Below are 21,550 nucleotides of genomic sequence, written 5' to 3'. Positions count from 1 at the left end.
CATAAAAGCATGGCTATCAGTTGGTACTACTCTCGCTCCTCAGTTATTGATCAAGGTTCTAATTTCAAGTCCATTCAAGACTTGAACACAGTAATAAAGGCAGACTCTCAATTACTGTACTGAGAAAGCACAGCACTGTCAGGAGGTCATGTTGCGGCTATACAGGACATTGGTTAGGCCACTCTTGGAATATTGCGTGCAATTCTGGTCTCCTTCCTATTGGAAAGATGTTGTGAAACTTGAAAGGGTTCAGAAAAGATTTACAAGGATGTTGCCAGGGTTGGAGGATTTGAGCTACAGGGAGAGGCTGAACAGGCTAGGGCTGTTTTCCATGGAGCGTCGGAGGTTGAGGGGTGACCTTATAGAGGTTTACAAAATCATGAGGGGCTTTTTCCTGGGGTCAGGGAGTCCAGAACTACAGGGCATAGGTTTAATGTGTGAGGGGAAAGATATAAAAGAGATCTACGTGGCAACCTTTTCACACAGAAGGTGGTACGTGTGGAATAAGCTGCCAGAGGAAGTGATGGAGGCTGGTACAATTGCAACTTTAAAAAGGCATTTGGATGGGTATATGAATAGGAAGGGTTTGGAGGGATATGGGCCAGGTGCTGGCAGATGGGACTAGATTGTATTGGGATATCTGGTCGGCATGGACGGGTTGGACCCAAGGGTCTGTTTCCATGCTGTACATCTCTATGACTCTATGAGATATACTTCCTTGGCATCTTGGTTTTAAATGAGGGACCCCTTATTCTGTAACTATGTTGAGCTTCCCCCATTACAGGATGCACCTGCCAAGCCCCCTCAGAATATTGTATATTTCATTGAGCTCACCCTTCATTCTTCTAAATGCTAATGATTAATGGCCTGACATGTTTAACTGTTCTTGATGCAAACTCTTTCATCCCAGGAATCAGCCTACCAAATTTCTTTCAATTGCTTCCAATGCCAGTATGTGCTTTCTTCAATATAGAGATCAAAATTATACACAGTATTCCAAGTGTGATCTCATCAGTCCCAACACCCTGTAGAGTTGTAACAAGATTTTCCTACTTTTAAATTCTAACCTCCAATAATAAAGGCCAAAATTTCACTTGCCTTTTTAATCACTTTCTGGATTTGCACAGTTGCATTTTGTGTTTCATGCACAATAACACCCAGATCAGTTGTGCTGTCCTTTATTGGAGTCACACTTGCTTTAAATTATAAACTGCCTTTTGATTCTTCCTGTCAAATTGTGTTTGGGGAACACAGTGTTAATGTCACTGGGCTAGTAATCTAGAACACTCGGCTAATGATCTGCGAACCCAGGTTTGAATCCCGGCATAGCAACTGGTGGAATTTGAATTAATAAAAATTTGGAATTATAAGATAGCCAAAAGACTACTGTGTAACCTATTGTTAAAACCCATCCAGTTCACTACTATCCTTTAGAGAAAGAAACCTGCCAACTTAACTGGTCACCCTGGATATGACTCTAGACCCGCACAACGTGATTGTCTCTTAACTGCCCTGTGGACAATTAGGATGGCTAATTAATGTGGGACTAGCCAGTGACACCCATATTCTAAGAAAAAAGATGACCTCACATTTCCATCATTAAACTCCATTTGTCAAATTTTTCTCCACTTACTCAAACTATTGATATTCTCTCTGCAAATTCCTTATGCCCTCATCACAATAAGCCCTCCCATCTATTTTTGTATCATCAGCAAATTTTGATACATTGCATGCGGTCACCCAGCTCCCTTTGCACGTCTGAGCTTTGCAACCTCTCAGCATTTGGATAGAATATGAATTTTTTTTTAATTCTTACTGCCAATATGGACATTTTCCATTTTCCTACATTTTACTCCATTTGTCACATCTGTTCCCTCTCAATTAACCTATCGATATCTTTTGTAACCTCTATGTATCTCTTTACAACTTATATCCCTACTTAGCTTTGTGTCATCAGCAAATTTGACAACCATACCTCCCATCACTTCATCTCAGTCAGTTATATAAATTGTAAACAGTTGATGTCCCAGCATTTGTTACATCTTGCCAACCTTAAAAAGAATCGTTTATATCTACCCTCTACATCCTTAGCCAGCCAATCGTCCATCCACACTAACATGTTATCCCTTATACCATGAGCTTTTATATTCTGCAATAACCTTTGATGTGGCACCTTATCAAATACTTTCTAGAAATCTAAGTGCAATCAATCCATCATCACCTTTATGCAGAGTACATGTTAGTCCTCAGAGAATCCCAGTTAGGTGGTCACGCATGATTTTCCCTTCTTTGAATCTATCCAAATGCCCTGCTCCAACTTTTTAAATAATAGCTTCTAACATTTTCCCTTTTAGAAGTGTTAAGATGGCTTGCCTGTTGTTTCTTGCTTTCTGTCTCCCTGCCTTTTTAAATATAGGAGTTACATTTGCTATCTTCTAATGTAATGCAACCTTCCTCGAATCAAGGGAGGTTTAAAAAATTAAAATCAATGCATCAACTGTCTAATAAACCAGGACTTTAGAATGAAGTCCATCAGGATTTAGACTCTTGTCAGTCTGCAACTCCAACAATTTACTCAATGTCAGTTCTGTGCTGATTGTGATTTTCCTGAGTTCTCTTCCATTTCCTGATTTATTGCTGCTTCTTGGATGTTATTTAAATGTTTTATAGTGAATACTGATGCATCGTACCAGTTTGATAGACTTTATCTTTTCTTGTTTTCCAGTAATTTTTCTCCATTCTCACTTTCTATGGGACCGTGCACAATTTGTTAATTCATTCTCTTCTTTCAACATATATAGAAAATAATCTTATGTTTTTATATTTCTGGTTAGCTTTCTGTCATCCTCTAATTCTTCATTCTTCATTAATTTTTTTGTTCATTCTTTGCTGTTTCTTACATTCTGTTCAATCTTCTGATCAGTTATCTATCTTTGTACAATTATTTTTTTAAGCTTTAATACTAAGCACATTTCTAGTTAACTAAGGATAATGAGCCCTTCCCCTGGAAATTTTTTAAATATTTGAATATCTATTCTGAGTATGCTGAAATATCCCTGTAATGTCTGCTACTGTATTTCTGTTGACCTATTCTTTTACCTAATTTGTCAATTCACTTCAATTAGCTTTGCTTCCATGCACTTATAATTCACATTATTTAATTTAAAAAAAAATAACCTTAAGCCTATACCTCTGTACCTCAAACTAAATGTAATACTCAATCATTTTAAGGTTGCTGCAACCTAAGTCTGCCTTTACTATGAAGTGATAATTAATCCTGTCTTGTTGCATGATACCAAATCTAGTATAGCTTCTACTCTGGTTGGCTGCAGAACATGCATATCTCAGAAACTCTCCCGGGAAAGTATTATGAACTCCTCATCTAGACGACCTTTGCCCATCTATCTTTTCAAATTGATATGTAAATATAAATTTTGCATGTTTATTGCTGTGCCTCTCCGACAAGCTCTCACTATCTTTTCAGTTGTGCTCCACCCTACCGTGTGTTACTGTTGGGGTGCTGTTCACCACTCCCACTAGTGAATTTTTGCCTGTATTTCTCATTTCTACCCAAACTGTTTCCACATCTTAGTTTCCTGAAATTAAGTCATCCTTCTCTTGTCATTATTAGCTAACAGAGCCAGTCCTCCACCTTTCCTTAAGTTGCTGTCCTTCCTAAATGTTCCTGATGATTCAAGATTCATGTCCAAATCAGTATCATTCTACTATCATGTGTCAGTTTATCTATTTTGTTTTGAATACCCAATGCACGTAGATACAGGGCCTCAGAGTGAATTACTGCAGCTGCTGGAATCTGTACTGAAAATAACAAATGCTGGAGATCACAGCAGATCAGGCTGCATCAATGGGGAGACAACAAGCTAACATTTCGAGTCTAGGTGACTCTTCATCAAAGCTGATGTCAGATGCAGAACCTTTTGTTCTATCATTCTGCTCTCTAACTTGTAACGTTTCATTCTATCTTACAGTTGACCTTTGTTCTTTCTGTCCCTTTCTCTCATGGTCTGTTTATAATTTCCCATGTCAACACCTCTCTCTTGGCCTTTACTTGACTTTTATTCAACAAAAGTTTGACAAATTTGATCCCTTGCCTCCAGTATTCAGTTTAAAATATTATCTCGTCCCTTATGTATGTGCAACACCCAGCACAATATAGGTGTCGACTTCCCATCATTACAGATTCCCCTTACCCTCGTGCTGGTGCCTGTGCTCCATAAACCTGAACCTACTTTTCCCAGTTTTTCAGCAGTTTTTCAGCCATGCTCACTTACCACTTAGTACTTTAGGATTGTGTGCTTGAAATTGTTGAGTAATTTAGTACTATATATTATTTTGGACGAATCTAATTTAATTTTTAACTGGTAGTTGACATTAAATTGAAATCTCCAGTTCAGTTTCTGTAGGTGTCAGCCTCAGGCAGTGTCTTATCAAGGCCTTGAGTGTAGCAGCTTAAGATCAGTCTGTTTTTATTCATTCATGGGACATGGGTGTTGCTGGCTGCGCAGCATATATTGCCATCCCAGATGACTTTGAGAAGGTGGTCATGAGCTGCCTTCTTGAACCGTTGCAGTCCACAATGATATTAAGGAGGGAATTCCAGGATTTTTAACCCTGCGACAATGAAGAGACAGATATATTTCCAAGTCAGATGTGAGTGGCTTGAAGAGGAATTTGTCGGTGATGGCGTTCCCTTGTATCTGCTGTCCTTGTTCTTCTAGAGGGAAGTGGTTGTGTGTTTGGAAGGTGCTGTCTAAGGATCTTTGGAGAACTTCTGCAGTGCATCTTGTTGATAGTACACACTGCTACTAATAAGCGTTGGTGTTGCAGGGAGTGGATGTTTGTGGATGTGTGCTAATCAAATGGGCTGCTTTGCCTGGATGATGTCAAGCTTCATAAATGTTGTTGGGGTTGCACCCATCCAGGGTGCAACTCCTGACTTGTGCCTTGCAGATGTTGGACAGGCAGTTTTGGGGAGTCAGGAGGCGAGCTATTCACTGCAATATTCTTTGCGTTTGAACTCTCTTTTAGCCACTGTGTTTTTATATGGTGAGTCCTGTTGAGTTTCTGGACAATTGTAACCCCAAGGATGTTGATAGTAGGGATTCAGTTCACCACTGAATGTTAAGGGTTGTTGGTTAGATTGTCTATTATTGGAGATGGTGAGTATCTGGCATTGGTGAGGTGTGAATCTTAGAATTTTAATTCTAATTTAAGTTTGTTTAGAAAGCAGCTAAAACTGTTTCCTCATTTTGTGAATTAGCCAGCCCTTAGTGGCGCCATGGCTTAATTGATTAAAGCACCTACCTGGTAAACATGCAATCTAAGGTTCAAATCCCAGTGGTTTCTTCAAGGCTCTTTTGTAGTGCAGTGAGGGTGTCCTTACTGCTCCAGGGGTCTGTAATAACACCTCTGAATCGGTTGATTAGAGAAATAGGTTAAATAAAACAAAATCAGCTTGCCCTTTTGTTCTAAAAGTTATAATATTAACGAGCAAACTCAGTTTATCTGAGGGCTGAGTTCTTACAATAATTCAGCCAGGAAGTCTGTTTTCTTCTCTTTTGCACAAAGCTAATATAGTTTGTAATTGACATTAAACTGAAATCTACAGTCGATTGTCTGTAGTTGCCAATCTGAAGCAGGGTTTTATCAAGACTTCAAGCAAAAGAGCAGCTTAATTAAGAAGCAGCTGAAACTGGATCGTCAACGTTTGTAAGCTTGTCTGAGAGGCAGACAGTTACCCGACTTCTCTGTACCATAATAAAGACACACCTCTTGAGCTTGACTTGTCTGATTTGGTCAGTGTTTGGGGATAGGAGAGTGTGACTATGAGTGAGGCGGATAAACAGACCAGAGGATATGAGCACAGGAATCTCAACCTTTGCAATTGTCCAACATCTTCAAAAGTATTTCATTGACTCTAAAGTGCTGTGATCATGAAAAGCACTATGTGGATACAATTCATTTTTTTGTGATGTATATGATGGGCTTCTAATGCTGCCATTACTGTCTAGCATATAATGACAATCTCTACTGAAGTTTTTTTTAAATATGATTAAGTACTCTACACTATGCAGGTTGTTCATTTTCTTAGTGAAGGTATATTTCCAGCTTTAGTGGTAATATCTCTGAAATTTTCAGTATAATATTTTTCTCTTTTTGTAAAAATCTACTTTGTAAATTTAAGCCACTCTGTTCCAAGACTCTCCTGGCTTCTCTCTAGCTTCCACTCTCCATAAACTTTAGCTGACTTAAAATTATTTTACCAACACACTAACCTGCTCTAAGTCCCAATAACCTGTCAGCAATGTTTTCATTGACCTATGCTGACTCCAGGTCTCCAATGTCCCAATCCTCTGTTAAGATCACTCAGTGCTCTCAATTCCCTTATCTCTGGAGCCAGTTGGAGCTGTGGAGCCCCTACAACAATGCCTTCTTCTCACTGTGTTGTCTTGTTTCCCCACTTGTCTCACCCATCTTTGATAGTTGTTCCATTAGCTGTCTCAGGTTAGAGCTCTAGAGTGTGCTGTCAGAACCTCTTCCTTCTTTTTTTCCTTTGGGATGCCTCTTAAAATCAAGTACTTTCAGGTTAGAATCCATTATGCAGGTTTAAACTCAGTGTGGAAAATAAATCCCATCAGACCATCTCAGGTTCTAAATCAGGTTCAGTAAAATGAAAAGAATTAAATTAGAAATGCAGGAAAACAAAGTATGCAATCAACATTTTTAAAAAGAATGGCTGACTGAAGTTTCAATCTCAATAAATAATGGATATGTCCCTTTCAGAAAATGACTGAAGGCACAAGCAAAATGAAGTACCAAGGCAGATGAAGGTTAAAATTATTATCCTGATTTCAAACCACTTAGGACTGCTGATCTAATTGTTTTTTTAGAGAACAATACACTTTTTATTGTAGTATTGAGACTCTGTTAAATCTATCTTGCTAAATTTGGCAACATGATAATGCAATCTTTTGGATACAAATCAATTTCCTGCATTTACTTACCACAAAACAATGGTCCTAATTTTTTAATCCCTTTCATTAATCAAAATAAGAAAAATGTGTTCACTGGCCTCCACCAAGGATCTAACTTTTTTGTGTGAAAATTATCATATCCTTCCACTAACCTCAGCAGTTGTTGTTTGGACATGTTTTGATTTATTATTGTCACCTGTACCTAAGTACAGTGAAACATTTTGCATTGTGTGCAATATAGGCAGATTGTAACAAATTAAGGTAATGGAGTGATTGAACAGAGTGAGGAATACAAAGTATGGCTGCAAAGAAGGTGCACAAAAAGCAAGGCCAACAGTAGATTTAAAATTTGAGAAGTCCATTCAGAAGTCTGATAATAGTGGGGACGAAACTGTTCATGAACCTGTTGGTCCATTTATTTAAGCTTTTGTATCTTCTACCTGACAGAGATTGGAAGAGATTATATTCAGGATAGGAGGGGTCTTTGATCGTGATGGCTGCCTTTCTGAGGCATTGAGAAGTGTAGAGGGAGTCAGGGGATGGAAGGTTGGCTTGCACGATGGTCTGGATTATATTCACAACTTTCTGTAGTTTCTTATGGTCTTGGGAAGAGCAGTTGCCAATCAAAGCCGCAAAGCATCCAGATAGAATGCTTTCTACGTTGCATCTATAAAAGTTGGTGAGAGTCCTTATGAACATGCCAAATTGCCTTCGCCCCCTGAGGAAGAAGAGGAATTGTTGTGCCGTTTTGACTGTCGTATCAACTTGGGTCCAGGACAGATTGTTGATGATCATCTCTCTTAGGAACTTGACATTTTCGACCATCTCCACCTCAGCTCCATTGATGTAGATAAGGGTGTGACCTCCTCCTTGCTTCCTGAAGTTGATGATTAGTTCTATAGTTTTTCTGACATTGAGAGAAAGATTGTTATCTTTCCACCACATCACCAAGCACTGTATTTCTTTCTTGTATTTTGTCTCATCATTGTTTGATATCCAGCCTACAATGGTGATGTTGTCAGTGATATTGTAGATGGAATTCAGACAAAATATGTCCACACAGTCATGAGTGTACAGGGAGTATGGTAGGATGCTGAGTACACATCCTTGCGGGTTGTCGGTGTCGAGGATTGTCAAGGAGGAGGTGCTGAGGGAGAAGCAGAGACCTCTTGCTCAGAGTTTGGAGATTAGCTTGGTTAGAATTATAGATTTGAGGGCAGTTTGTTGGTTCCATAAAATTATGTTGGTCAGGTGACTTGCTAATTGTATTACATATTGCTACCATCTTATTGGCAAACACACCAAAGAATCAATCAGTGAAGGGCTTTCCTATTGCCTTTTGCTAGTGATCCATGAATTGGGTATATTTTGATCGCATGCTCAAAGTAAGTTCTTTCCACACCTTCTGTACTTGCTATTTTAACGGTAGCAATAAAAAGCACTTCATCTGCTTTGGCTCCTAGAGTCTTTTTCCCAAACAAACTCTTTCCTCCTCCTGATGAGTACTGTGTGATTATCTCAGTGGTGTGCAGAAGATCGATCTGCAGAATAAAAATACTGCCTACCTTTCTTTAAGCAGCATTCTCCATACATCAAACTCCCATCTGGCCAATCCTTCTGGCCTTGTACTCAGTGTAAATAATTGATGTCTCAGTAAATGGCTTAAGGCAAAAATAAAATGATGCGCCAAGATAGAGCTCATACATCTATACTGCATTGACCCAAGCTGGGTCACACGGAGATACCTCTGATACACTGCCACAAGACATCAAAGAAGATTTTGTGTTTTTACCCATTAAAAAAAAACTCTTGACTCCTCCAGCAGTATGTGGAGAATTTACATTTGGGGAGTGGAGGGCTGATGGGAGACAAACCTCCCAGGTATCTAACCTTTCTATGATGTATGGTCTACATATTTATAAACAACAGAAACACTAGTTTGGGTGGAATCATGTAATGATGCATTTTTATATTAATCAAATACTGTTTTGAGAAGATGATGTGTCCAATTAGTCAATTAGAATTTATCACCAATGTGTGTATAAACAAAGCTGAAGGATTTGATCGAGTATACAAGATGTACAAGCACAACATAACACACTACCAGAGTTCAAATGTAAACAGTATATACAGTCAGTGCAGTTGAGCCAATATATAACAGGTGAAATTCTACCTTGAAAAATATGATGTTTTGCAGACATTAGTATAAAGAAGTGCACTTTAATATGTAGTAGGTGTAGACAGAATTAGAAAGATACTTTTGAGTAATAGATTATTAGTCTCTGGAAAATGCAGAAATGCAGTTGATAAAATAAAAGAAATGTTGTTATTACTTTTTGAATAGTAATGCTGCCAAGGGTTACACAGGATTCTGTATGCGCCTGTCAGTTCATATTTATACATATCTGGTTTTTACAGTATATGAGCTGAAAATGTGTTGCTGGAAAAGCGCAGCAGGTCAGGCAGCATCCAGGGAACAGGAGAATCGACGTTTCGGGCATAAACTCTTCTTCAGGAATGAGGAAAGTTTGTCCAGCAGGCTAAGATAAAAGGTAGGGAGGAGGGACTTGGGGGAGGGGCGTCGGAAATGTGATAGGTGGAAAGAGGTCAAGGTGAGGGTGATAGGTCAGACTGGGGTAGGGGCGGAGAGGTCGGGAAGAAGATTGCAGGTTAGGAAGGCGGTGCTGAATTCGATGGATTTGACTGAGACAAGGTGGGGGGAGGGGAAATGAGGAAACTGGTGAAATCCGAGTTCATCCCTTGTGGTTGGAGGATTCCTAGGCGGAAGATGAGGCGCTCTTCCTCCAACCGTCATTTTGTTGCGGTCTGGCGATGGAGGAGTCCAAAGACCTGCATATCCTTGGAGGAGTGGGAGGGGGAATTGAAATGTTGAGCCACAGGGTGGTTGGGTTGGTTGGTCCGGGTGTCCCAGAGGTGTTCTCTGAAATGCTCCGCAAGTAGCCGGCCTGTCTCCCCAATATAGAGGAGGCCACATCGGGTGCAGAGGATGCAATAGATGATGTGTGTGGAGGTGCAGGTGAATCTGTGGCGGATATGGAAGTTTCCTTTGGGGCCTTGGAGGGAGGTGAGGGGGGAGGTGTGGGCGCAAGTCTTGCACCTCCTGCGGTTGCAGGGGAAGGTGCCGGGAGTGGAGGTTGGGTTGGTGGGGGGTGTGGATCTGACAAGGGAGTCACGGAGGGAGTGGTCTTTACGGAATGCTGATAGGGGAGGGGGGGGAAATATATCCTTGGTGATGGGGTCCGTTTGGAGGTGGCGGAAATGACGGCGGATGATGCGCTGTACATGGAGATTGGTGGGGTGGTAGGTGAGGACCAGTGGGGTTCTGTCCTGGTGGCGGTTGGAGGGGCGGGGCTCAAGGGAGAAGGAGCGGGAAGTGGAAGAGATGCGGTGGATGGCATCGTGGACCACGACGTGGTCGACGATGCCCTCCACCGCATCTCTTCCATTCCCGCTCCTCCGCCCTTGAGCCCCGCCCCTCCAACCGCCACCAGGACAGAACCCCACTGGTCCTCACCTACCACCCCACCAATCTCCATGTACAGCGCATCATCCGCCGTCATTTCCGCTACCTCCAAACGGACCCCACCACCAAGGATATATTTCCCTCCCCTCCCCTATCAGCATTCTGTAAAGACCACTCCCTCCGTGACTCCCTCGTCAGATCCACACCCCCCACCAACCCAACCTCCACTCCCGGCACCTTCCCCTGCAACCGCAGGAGGTGCAAGACTTGCGCCCACACCTCCCCCCTCACCTCCCTCCAAGGCCCCAAAGGAAACTTCCATATCCGCCACAGATTCACCTGCACCTCCACACACATCATCTATTGCATCCTCTGCACCCGATGTGACCTCCTCTATATTGGGGAGACAGGCCGGCTACTTGCGGAGCATTTCAGAGAACACCTCTGGGACACCCAGACCAACCAACCCAACCACCCTGTGGCTCAACATTTCGATTCCCCCTCCCACTCCTCCAAGGATATGCAGGTCTTTGGACTCCTCCATCGCCAGACCGCAACAAAATGACGGTTGGAGGAAGAGCGCCTCATCTTCCGCCTAGGAATCCTCCAACCACAAGGGATGAACTCGGATTTCACCAGTTTCCTCATTTCCCCTCCCCCCACCTTGTCTCAGTCAAATCCATCGAATTCAGCACCGCCTTCCTAACCTGCAATCTTCTTCCCGACCTCTCCGCCCCACCCCAGTCTGACCTATCGCCCTCACCTTGACCTCTTTCCACCTATCACATTTCCGACGCCCCTCCCCCAAGTCCCTCCTCCCTACCTTTTATCTTAGCCTGCTGGACAAACTTTCCTCATTCCTGAAGAAGGGCTTATGCCCGAAACGTCGATTCTCCTGTTCCCTGGATGCTGCCTGACCTGCTGCGCTTTTCCAGCAACACATTTTCAGCTCTGATCTGCAGCATCTGCAGACCTCACTTTCTCCTCAAAGACTTTTACAGTATATGACCAACTTTGGAAATTGTGCAGAGAAATGAACAGCATTTTTGAAAGGAAGATGTTAACCAGAATAGAAAGAGGCAAAGGTAGTTAAACCCAAAAGATGATTTCAATTTAAGCTAGAAAAGAAGGGTCAATACTACAGATATTTAAATTAATGAGCAATAGTTTGAATATTATGCCTGCATTTTGTCAAACTTCCTGTGTGTGTTTTTAATCATTAAGGTTTCAGGACATAGATTTTTCAGATTTGTTTGTTTTATTTTTATCTCCAGGTCATTGGTTTCACAGACCCCTGTACTTCCTCTAAATAGTCATTATTCAAGTATGAGCGTTTGCCGTATTCCGTTCTGTCACAGGGAACACGTGGTAGGCACAAACCTAGTAAGCCCACATTTTATTGACACTGATACTCAACCTGCCCCAAGAGATACTTTTCAATAACACAGATTAAACTAGGTGGGAATAAATGTGTTTGAGTGCTGATATGAGCTGTGTGATAGGACAGCGATGAACAAATCACTCAACATATCGAGTACAGATACCAGTAGTTTGTGGTGTATAAGTTGGCCCAGAGTAAAAAAAAGAGCCCATTTTCTTGGTTTCACAATTCACAAATAGGCTTCTATTTTGCATATAGCTTCCCCCTCACAATTGATTTTGCTCAGAAATATTACACTTGTATTCGGCCTCAATTTCTCACCTCATATGTCTGTGCATTGATTTAAGCAAGTGGTATGGACTGTGTTGCCATGATAATGTCCACACACATAAATCTTTTGGTGGCAAATGACAAATCAAAATGGATCTTTTGGCGTGAAGCATAAAACTGGATTCAAGCTAAGCATTATGACATTTGCTAACGTTGAAATAATTATGCTGCAGCGAAGGAATTCAGAGTTAGTGAGAAATGATTTGAGAATGCAAGAAGAAGGAATCCTCTTTGAAGCGATGCCAAGACCAGATGCACCATGTGTACAGGGACCAGCCACTGGTACCAGCATGTATCAAAATGGATTTTATAAAACTGCCAAATTAGTTTCCTTGCCACAGAAATATAATGTATGTACCAAATCAAACCCTGTAAACCCTTCATATGTCCTGTAAAATCTTAATGTAATAATTAATTGGTGCACTTACTTTATAGATCAAAATTATCCAGTGTTAGAACAGAAGACCAAGATGACTCAGAGGCTACCAAACAACCTCAATATACCAAAATTTACCTGTTTCTAGTAATTAATCAAACAGTGCCAAAATCATCAATACCCATTGTCTCATTGGCAATTCACCACAAACAATTTTATGCTAAACAGATTCAAAAACAGTTCTGATGAAAATTGCTGGACGCAAGATTGTAAATTTTATGTGCTACGAGCTCGCATAGTCAATGCAACAAAATTAAAAGGCTGTGGTAATTTTCAAGCATAAACATGTTGAAAATCTGTTAGGAGCTTTTGTGCATGGTTATGATAACATCTGGATAGATGAGAATTGATTGATAATGTGTATAATCCTGATGACCTATGCAAAGAATGTAGTTTATTAATATGAGACATATTCTGATCCCATGTAACCAATAAGGTCAAGAGGTTCCCACAAATAAATAACATTCTTATCACAGTGTTTAAATGTAGCTTTGTGGAATTAACTCATTCATTAAAATGTATTGCCTGGATTTAATTTGAATTGACTTTTTTTGTACACTTTAAAATGGTGACCAACTACAGCAAAATAAGCCCAGGCAGTTCACATTTTTTACATGACCTACAAGTTCACTTTTTTTTGGATGGATTTTCTGAGACTTTAAAGGTCGACTTTTATATACCTTGATTTACTGTAACAGGTCCTTTATAGTGGTTTCATGCACTCACTGAACGCATTATATATTACAACTTGCATGAATACCATTGTTGATTGTCCGATTCTTTGGGAAAATATGTCCTCTGACAGTTTGGTAAATATTCTCTTCTATTGCTCATTGTTGCTGCCTGTCTTCTCTTGGCTGCCAAAAGTTTAGCTACTGTGCAGAGTTATGTTGTTCAGTGATATTTGAAGCACTCCCCAAATTAATCCTGACATTTGTACCTTGGCTCAAGAAAATCAGTGGTCTACTCCTTATGGACTCAGATAGCAGTACAGACATTGCTTTTTTATTAGCAGTTCAGCACTGACAAAACTTTCTGTTTTGGTGACAAAATAATTTTATGAAAGTAAGTAGTATGATAGAATGTCAACACTAAGGTTGATGGAATCCAAGTTAATATGAGTTATGCCTTAGCTTTATGTTGCTCAGATCATATTTAGAATAGCATTTTCAATTTTGGGAGCAAATATTTAGTTATTTTGGAAATGATGCATAAAAGAGAGCCAATGCAAATCCCAAATGCAGAGGAAATGATTATGAAAGAGGATGGGAGAATTTTAAATATTGCATTCACAAACATGTTGACTTGTACCTGCAATGAACTATGAAATTTTCACTAATTGGGATTCACAACAGTTACGTAAGTACTTACTTTTTGCAACACTAAATGAGCATAATAATTACTTTAATGGTCAATTGAACAGCATTTTTGAATGCAGGGTTTCCAGATGTATTACATTGCTAATTGTTAGTTATAGAAATGGGTTTCTATGATCTTGTGGTTTGCCAGCAATTCACTCTCATTACCCACTCTAAATAGCCTGCCTTTCAAAGGTGGATGCGATTAGCTTACCATGTCAACATCAAGAATAGGACTTCACTGTTCAATGATGTTTCAGAAATAGCCTCTATTAGAATACAAATAACAGTAATATTAGTTTTCTATCTCTATGGAATAGAACATTCAGTGATGTACTCTAAAAATATTCTCTGAGATCTGATCTCTATCTTTTAGCATTATGCAGAAGCAAAAGATAAGCCTGTGTCAAAGTTAATGTTAGAAAGGTTGAATTATTAGGAAAATTTATAGATTTAAATTAAATTTTAAATTCTTTGTAGTAAAAGCAGAACCAAAATGAAAGCTTTAAGAAGTAACTGAATAGATTATTGTGGAAAGGAGAATGGGATTGAATGAAGGATTGATAGATTATTGTTCTGTTCTCAACTTAATTTAATTATGGATAAATAGGATTATCTTCTCATAATGTAAGATGGACAACACTTTTGGTAATAATTTGCAAAGCAATCATAAGTTCAAAATCAATACACCTCAACAATGTATGCTCCTCTCCTACCAAGATACATAGAGCAGATGTCAATATAAGCAAGGAAACATCGTCCAGAAAGACCTCAATGAATATTACCTTCAAACCAGACCCTAAGTACAAAGATAAGTGTGGACATAAATGGTTAAGGAATCTGAGTTCTTTATCTTTTGAGATTATGGAGTTTATCCAATTGGAGTTAAATGACATTGTTTTGGAGCTGTATTGGTTTGTGTAAAATTAACATCGAAATTGACTGAAACTATCACTCCTGGTTATTGAGCACCATCAAGAATGTAACAAGTTGGAAATTTTACCTATTTATTTTGGGAAGGATTTTAGTTTCTATTATGGCATTGATGCAAGGTTACATTTTGTTTACAAAGAATTAATTACAAATTATTATAGCGTGCTGGACCCCATTAAAAGGAATTTTGGATGAAACAAACAGAAAATTTTCCATTTGCACATATTACATTAATTTTCAGATTGTACAGGATTATTGATCCCAATCAATGACCGTTCACCCTTTAAATGCAACAATGCACTCAGAAGGGCACCTAGCTTCAAAGATGATCATTGGTTCTATACCCAATTAGGAGGATTTCTCATTCTTACTGGCAACGTTGCTTCTGACCATGCTAATCGTTAACACACAGCAGAGGATGGGAGACATTGAAAGTCATTATGTCTCTCTTTCTCTGTCCCATTTGCTTTCTTGTTTGCACTCTCTCTCTTTCTTGCTCTGTATCTTTCTTGCTGTTTCTAATTCTGAAGTGAGATGTAAAAACATACAGCCTGAAGGAGAAATGATTGATTCTAGTTAGTCCAGCACTGCAGAGTTGTGTCTGTGTTCATGCCACAATGGGTTCGTTGGTCATTTAACTTATTATGAAATGTGAAGTGGCAGGGAATTAGTTAATGAGCATATGAAAATTACGTGCTAGTTTTTCATATTTGGTCTCATCTCTTCATAGTCTTCAGTCTGGTCTTCAATCCAACCTCCAAACTGATAAAGTACATATGAAAACACATGCAATATCATATAATCGAGTGCACATTACAAACTTAGGGTAAATGTGCCTTAAATGTTTCCCTAAAATGGAATAGCGATCATATTAAACATTAGGACATCAAAAGGATTGATACCATTTGAATCATGAATATTTATGTGAGCAAAACATTCCTTTCCAGTGATGGAGAATATTTGTATTAAAGCATAGACCAGACTATAGCATAATAATGTATAAAAATGAATCTTTTCTTTGAGTCTGAAGAAGGGTGTCTGGACTTCAAATGTTAACTCGGTTTCTCTCTACAGATGCTACCAGCCCTGTTGGGTTTCTCCAGAAATTTCTGTTTTCTTTTGATAAAATGTCATGCCTGACCAGGATTCTGAGAGATTGTCTGGGAGAACGTGGGAATCTATACAGTAAAAGCACCTCCTAGCATCCCTAATATTACAATTTTTATAAGAGCAATGCACTGTTAATCAAGCTCCATGCCTTTTAATATAAATGTGTTGATTCAATCACCAAAATGTCCAATTTATTTACTTTAGAATGAGCATCCAAAATAAAAGAGACTTTCATCAGGCTTCTTTAATGAACTCAAATTTATCTGTTTATTTAACACAAAATTTATTCTTAAAACAAATTGGAAACACTGGTTAATACTGAACTTATGATCTGGAATTAGAACTATAGTGCCTTAACCTCAAATACAGCCGAATTCACACAACACAAAAACCAATAGTCTCTGCAGAGAGTAGATTTTTTTTCAAAAGTTAAGAAGAAACCACCTCTGTTCCAAAAATCTACAAAGGATGGAATTTTTGGCTTTGGATGCCCACTGGGTTTCTTGCTGATGAAATTGAAATGCTGACAGTTGTAAACTGATCTTCAGTTCAGATTGAAATCAAGAGGCAAAGTGGCAAGAGTTCACATTTTATGATTTTAAAAGTAGTAAGAAATATTGGTGTCTGGAAACCTTTTTCAAGTTCTTAGAAAATTTTGAGAGACGGGAAGACTTACAGTTCGAGGCGTTTTCTTTCTTACGACTGCTTAGATTTATGAAAACAGAAAACTAAATCCTGAAAAGATTGCTGGGAACCATCAGCAGAGAGCACCCAAAGTTTTTAGGAAACCAGGTTTTCTGGCAATTAATGGCCACAAACATAATTTTTTATCTCCTTAAAAGCTTTGTTTGTTTTCTCCCCAAAATAATTTGATTTCTGTATGAAGTAGGTAAGCCACCTTTGACTTAAACTATTAACTTCACTTCCAAGAAAACACATGGTTAAAAATTCTTTTCAATCCAAAAAGTGACCAAACAATTCCATATATTCCAGTTATCCACAAATGTTTATATTTGAATTCCCAACACAAGGTTATGATACTTCATTACCTTGAAGGTCATCACATGAGCAACATGGCTGTGTAATCTGACTGACACAAAAGGGGCAATGTACTCCACATATGTAAATCAGATTAGTTAATAATGTCAAGAGAATTTCTTTGATCAGGGATGTTCATGCTGATATCTGTGCGATACTAAAGTTAGCTATATTCATAGTATTGGTAGTTCTTGCAATCATGTTTGTTATAATTTGGTAGAAGAAATTCTTTATCTAATATCTGTAGAAAGGTGTTTCTGTAAGGGAAAAAGTGAGAGTTATAGAAATTAGGATTGCATAGTTATTCAAAGTTAAAAAGTCACACAACACCAGGTTATAGTCCAACAAGTTGATTTGGAAGCACTAACTTTCAGAGCACTGCTCCTTCATCAGGTGGTTGTGGAGCATAAGATCGTAAGACACAGAATTTATAGCAAAAGTTTATAGTGTGATGCAACTGAAATTATATATTGAAAAAGACCTGGATTGTTTGTTAAGTCTCTCATCTTTTAGAATGACCACGTTGGTTTCAGTTCTTTCATATGTAAATCCGAGAACTTGTTTTTAAATTACATTCTCAAGTGAACTTTAACAGTATGTGTCAATTCGGCCCAGATAATGCATTGAAGGTGTGAGGTGCCCTGTGTAAGGCTGTCTGTGCCCCAATGTTCAGACTGATTCTATTTCTAAAAAATGGACTTAGAGAATCTTACAATGATTCATGCAGTTTTTTGAGCAAAATAAAGTGTAATTCTGCAAGTATAAATTCACCCCACAAACTTATATATGTGTGCGTGCGTGTGTGTTTAGGGGTATGAGTGTTTGTGAGAGTGTGTGTGTGTATGTCTATGTGTGTGAGTGTAAAGAGGTATACGTTTGTGAGAGGGTGCGTGTGAGGGTTTGTATATGTGAGCATATGAGAGAGAGCTTGTGTAAGAGAGTGTGTGTTGGGGGTGTGTGATGCAGTACAGTGGGGTCACCTGTAGTGTGGCATGAACCCAAGGTCCCAGTTGAGGCCATCCCCATGGGCAAAATTTCACATTATGGTACATTGCTGATATTAGATAGATAATGAAAAGGTTGGTTGTAGAGATAGGTTTCAAAGTGAATGTTAAAGAAGAAATGAGAGGTATTGAGGTTTGGGGAAGGGGTTTCAGAGCTTTGAGCCGAAGGCATGGCCACTGCTGATGTAGTGATAAAGATCAAGGATGTTCAAGAGACCAGAATTAATGTAGTGCAATTAACTCAAAGTCTCATAGTGATGGAGAAGTTACATAAGTAACAAAAGACAAGGCAGTGGAGGATACATAATGATTTGAAGAATTTTAAAATTGAGCCGTTGATGGACTGGAAGCCAGTAGGGTTCAGAGAGCATGTATGACTTAGTGTGAGTTAGGATGCAAGCAGCAGAGTTCTGGATGAGCTCACTTTTACAGAGAGTGAAAGTTTAGAGGGCAGCTACGAATGCCCAGATAAAGAGCAGTATCGTGCACGAGTAAAAATGATAAGGATATCTTTTTGAACTGAAACTCTAATCTCTCCTCTTCCTTTCAGTGATAATACATTCATAACTTCCAGTTACTGACCCTGAAACGCGTGGAATTATTTTGTTCCCATTTCCCTCGTCAAAAGTGAAAGTGCCAAAAGGAAAGTGGAACCCATGTGTATGAATTCTGTACTTGTGATGCTGTCAAACTAGCAGTGCAGCCACTGCATAATCATCTTCAAAGCATCTTCTCTGCTATTCAGCTCAGTGCAACTAATCTATTTTTTGATTTCACTCTTAGATGCAGATTGATTGTGAGGGTTTTCTCTTCATAGCATGTACCATCGCCTTGAGAGTCCATAAACTCATTGAAATACATCCTTGGGCTGTCTCCGCTTTCTGCCCCTCTGCAACATCATGTAACGTCATGAGTTTGATTTCAGCACCCAGCTCTACCTTCCTATCATTACTCTTCAGCTCCATTGTGTGCTATATGATTTATTCTCCTGACTTAGATACGTCATAAACATTTCCAGTTTTATACTGAAAAGAATCAGGCCATTTTGTGTCTATTCAAAACTCTACCATTGCCACCAATTTCAACTCCCTCTTCAGCTAGTGCCACAGAATAATCCAGCCTGCTTACATCTGTGATCCCCTGTTTGACATTGATCTGAGCTTGCCACACTTTATTCTCCCTCACAAGTCAGTTTATTTTCGCTTTGGTAATATTGCTTTCTTTTACTTTAAGATCTGCTAGCTGTTTCTCTATTCTCTGCAAAGTTCAGCTTATTTGAGACAATCTCCCTGTATCCTGTTTATAGAAAGGAATGCTTGTTTATCATACCTATCCTCAAAGCTTTGCATTTGTTCCCAATTCCTCAACATTTCATTTTTAAAATTCATGTTTAAATTCATGCAAATTATCACCCCTCCCTTTCTGTAACTTTACGGAGCACTCTAATTTCAACCCTTTAAATGTCTTTATTCCTTTGATGTCAATACTATCAACTCCTGTTCACCATTCATGCATCCAGTAGAACTGTACTCTTAATTGTGAAGATCCCAGTCTGGAACCTCAGTCACATCAAGCCCTTCTACCCCTCTGTATCCTTAAGACTAATCTGTTTGACTTGGATTTACGCTATCCCTTATAATCTTTCCACCTTTGGCCATTAGTTACGCCGCTGTGAACTACTTGTGGACTTTTTCCGACATTAAAAGTGCTATCCAAATTCAAGTCCAAAGAATGTATTTTTTAATGGGGAGATTAATGTTTAAGTAATGGGTGATTTAATATTTAAAGAATCAAATAATTTAATTGCAGCTTTCAAAGTAATTGACTGGAGAATTTGTTATGAGTTTCTTTACTTTCATTCTTTTGCATTGTACTCTTTTTATTCCTCTCAGTATCGCATGTTGGATTTTTTTTCAGCTGTGGAGAATGTTGAGTCCCTGTTGGAGAAAAATAACTTGTTTTCAGATGTTTCATCACCATATGAGGTAACATCATCAGTGAGAATCTCTGGAAGTGCTGGTGGTATGTCCCGTCTCTATTTATAGATCTTGGCTTCTTAAGGTGGGTGATGTAATTTCCGGTTCTTTTTTTCAAGGGAAGGTAGATAGGGTCTAAATGAATGTGTTTATTGATGGCGTTCTGGTTAGAATGCCATGTCTCTAAGAATTCTCGTGTGTGTCTTTGTTTCATCTGTCCGAGGATGTGTGTGTTGTCCCAGTCAAAGTGGTATCCTTCTTTGTCTGTATGTACAGAAACTAGTGACAATGGTTCGTGTCTTTTGGTGGCCCATCGGTGTTCATGTATCCTGGTGGCAGCTCCGTTTGTGGGTGTTGAGGTGATTGTTTCTGAAGTTAAGTATTTGGTCCGTGTGTGTTGTTCTTCTGTAGACTCTGGTTTCTCATTCAATGACAAAACCGACAAACAAGTTAATGGAACACCTAACATCACCAATATCAGGGCTCATAGTGGAAGCAGTAATGCAGAGACTTGAACAAGCTTCCCTCAAGTATCCACCCCAAACTTGAGTCCGCTACGTAGATGACATCTTTGTCATCACAAAACGGAACAAATTAAAGGAGACATACAACACCATCAGCAATATCCTGACAGGCATAAAATTCACAAAAGAGGAGGAGAATGACAACAGACTCTCATTCCTAGATGTGGCAGTTGAACGTACAGTTAACACAGAGCTTTAAACCAGCATCTACGGTAAAACAACACACATGGACGAAATACTTAACTTCAGAAGCAATCATCCTAACAGCCACGAACGGAGCTGCATCAAGAAATTATTTCAATGAGCTACATCATACTGCAGCACCCAAGAATTACAAAAAGCAGACGAAAAATATCTATACAACTTTTTCAAGAAAACGGGTACCCATAAACACAATCTGCTGATTATTCAGAAACAAACCCAAACAAGCAGACACAATGCAACCAAAAACTTTAGCCACATTACCTTACATCAAAGACATATCAGAAATGATTTCCAGACTACTCAGACCCCTTGGCATCGTGGTAGCCCACAAACCTACCAACACACTTAAACAGCAACTAATGAACCTAAAGGATCCATTAGATACCACCAGCAAAACAAGCATCATTTACAAGATACCATGCAAGAACTGTAAAAAAAACACTACATCAGACAAACTAGCAGGAAACTTGCTACCAGGATACATGAACACTAACTGGCCACCAAAAGACATGACCCACTATCTAGTTTCTATACATACAGACAAAAAAGGATACCACTTTGACTGGGACAACACACACATCCTAGGACAGGTGAAACAAAGACACGCATGAGAATTCTTAGAGGCATGGCATTCTAACCAGAACACCATCAATTAAACACATTAATTTAGACCCTATCTACCTTCCCTTGAAAAAAAGAATCGGAAATTACATCACCTATCTTGAGAAATCAAGACCTATAAATAGAGAGACAGGACATACCACCAGCGCTTCACCA

General features: G+C 39.2%; 1 protein-coding gene across 3 annotated transcripts in view; it reads left to right on the top strand.

Moving 5' to 3' along the window:
* Positions 1–21,550, top strand: part of cntln (centlein, centrosomal protein) — a 470,872-nt gene that overhangs the window by 293,759 nt on the left and 155,563 nt on the right. The gene's annotated exons all lie outside the window — the stretch shown is intronic.

This window comes from Chiloscyllium plagiosum, unplaced genomic scaffold (assembly GCF_037043375.1).
Source record: "Chiloscyllium plagiosum isolate Xiang-an unplaced genomic scaffold, Cpla_swu_hap1 HiC_scaffold_2, whole genome shotgun sequence".
Taxonomy (NCBI): Eukaryota; Metazoa; Chordata; class Chondrichthyes; order Orectolobiformes; family Hemiscylliidae; genus Chiloscyllium; species Chiloscyllium plagiosum.
This window is presented reverse-complemented; position numbering and strand designations above follow the sequence as displayed.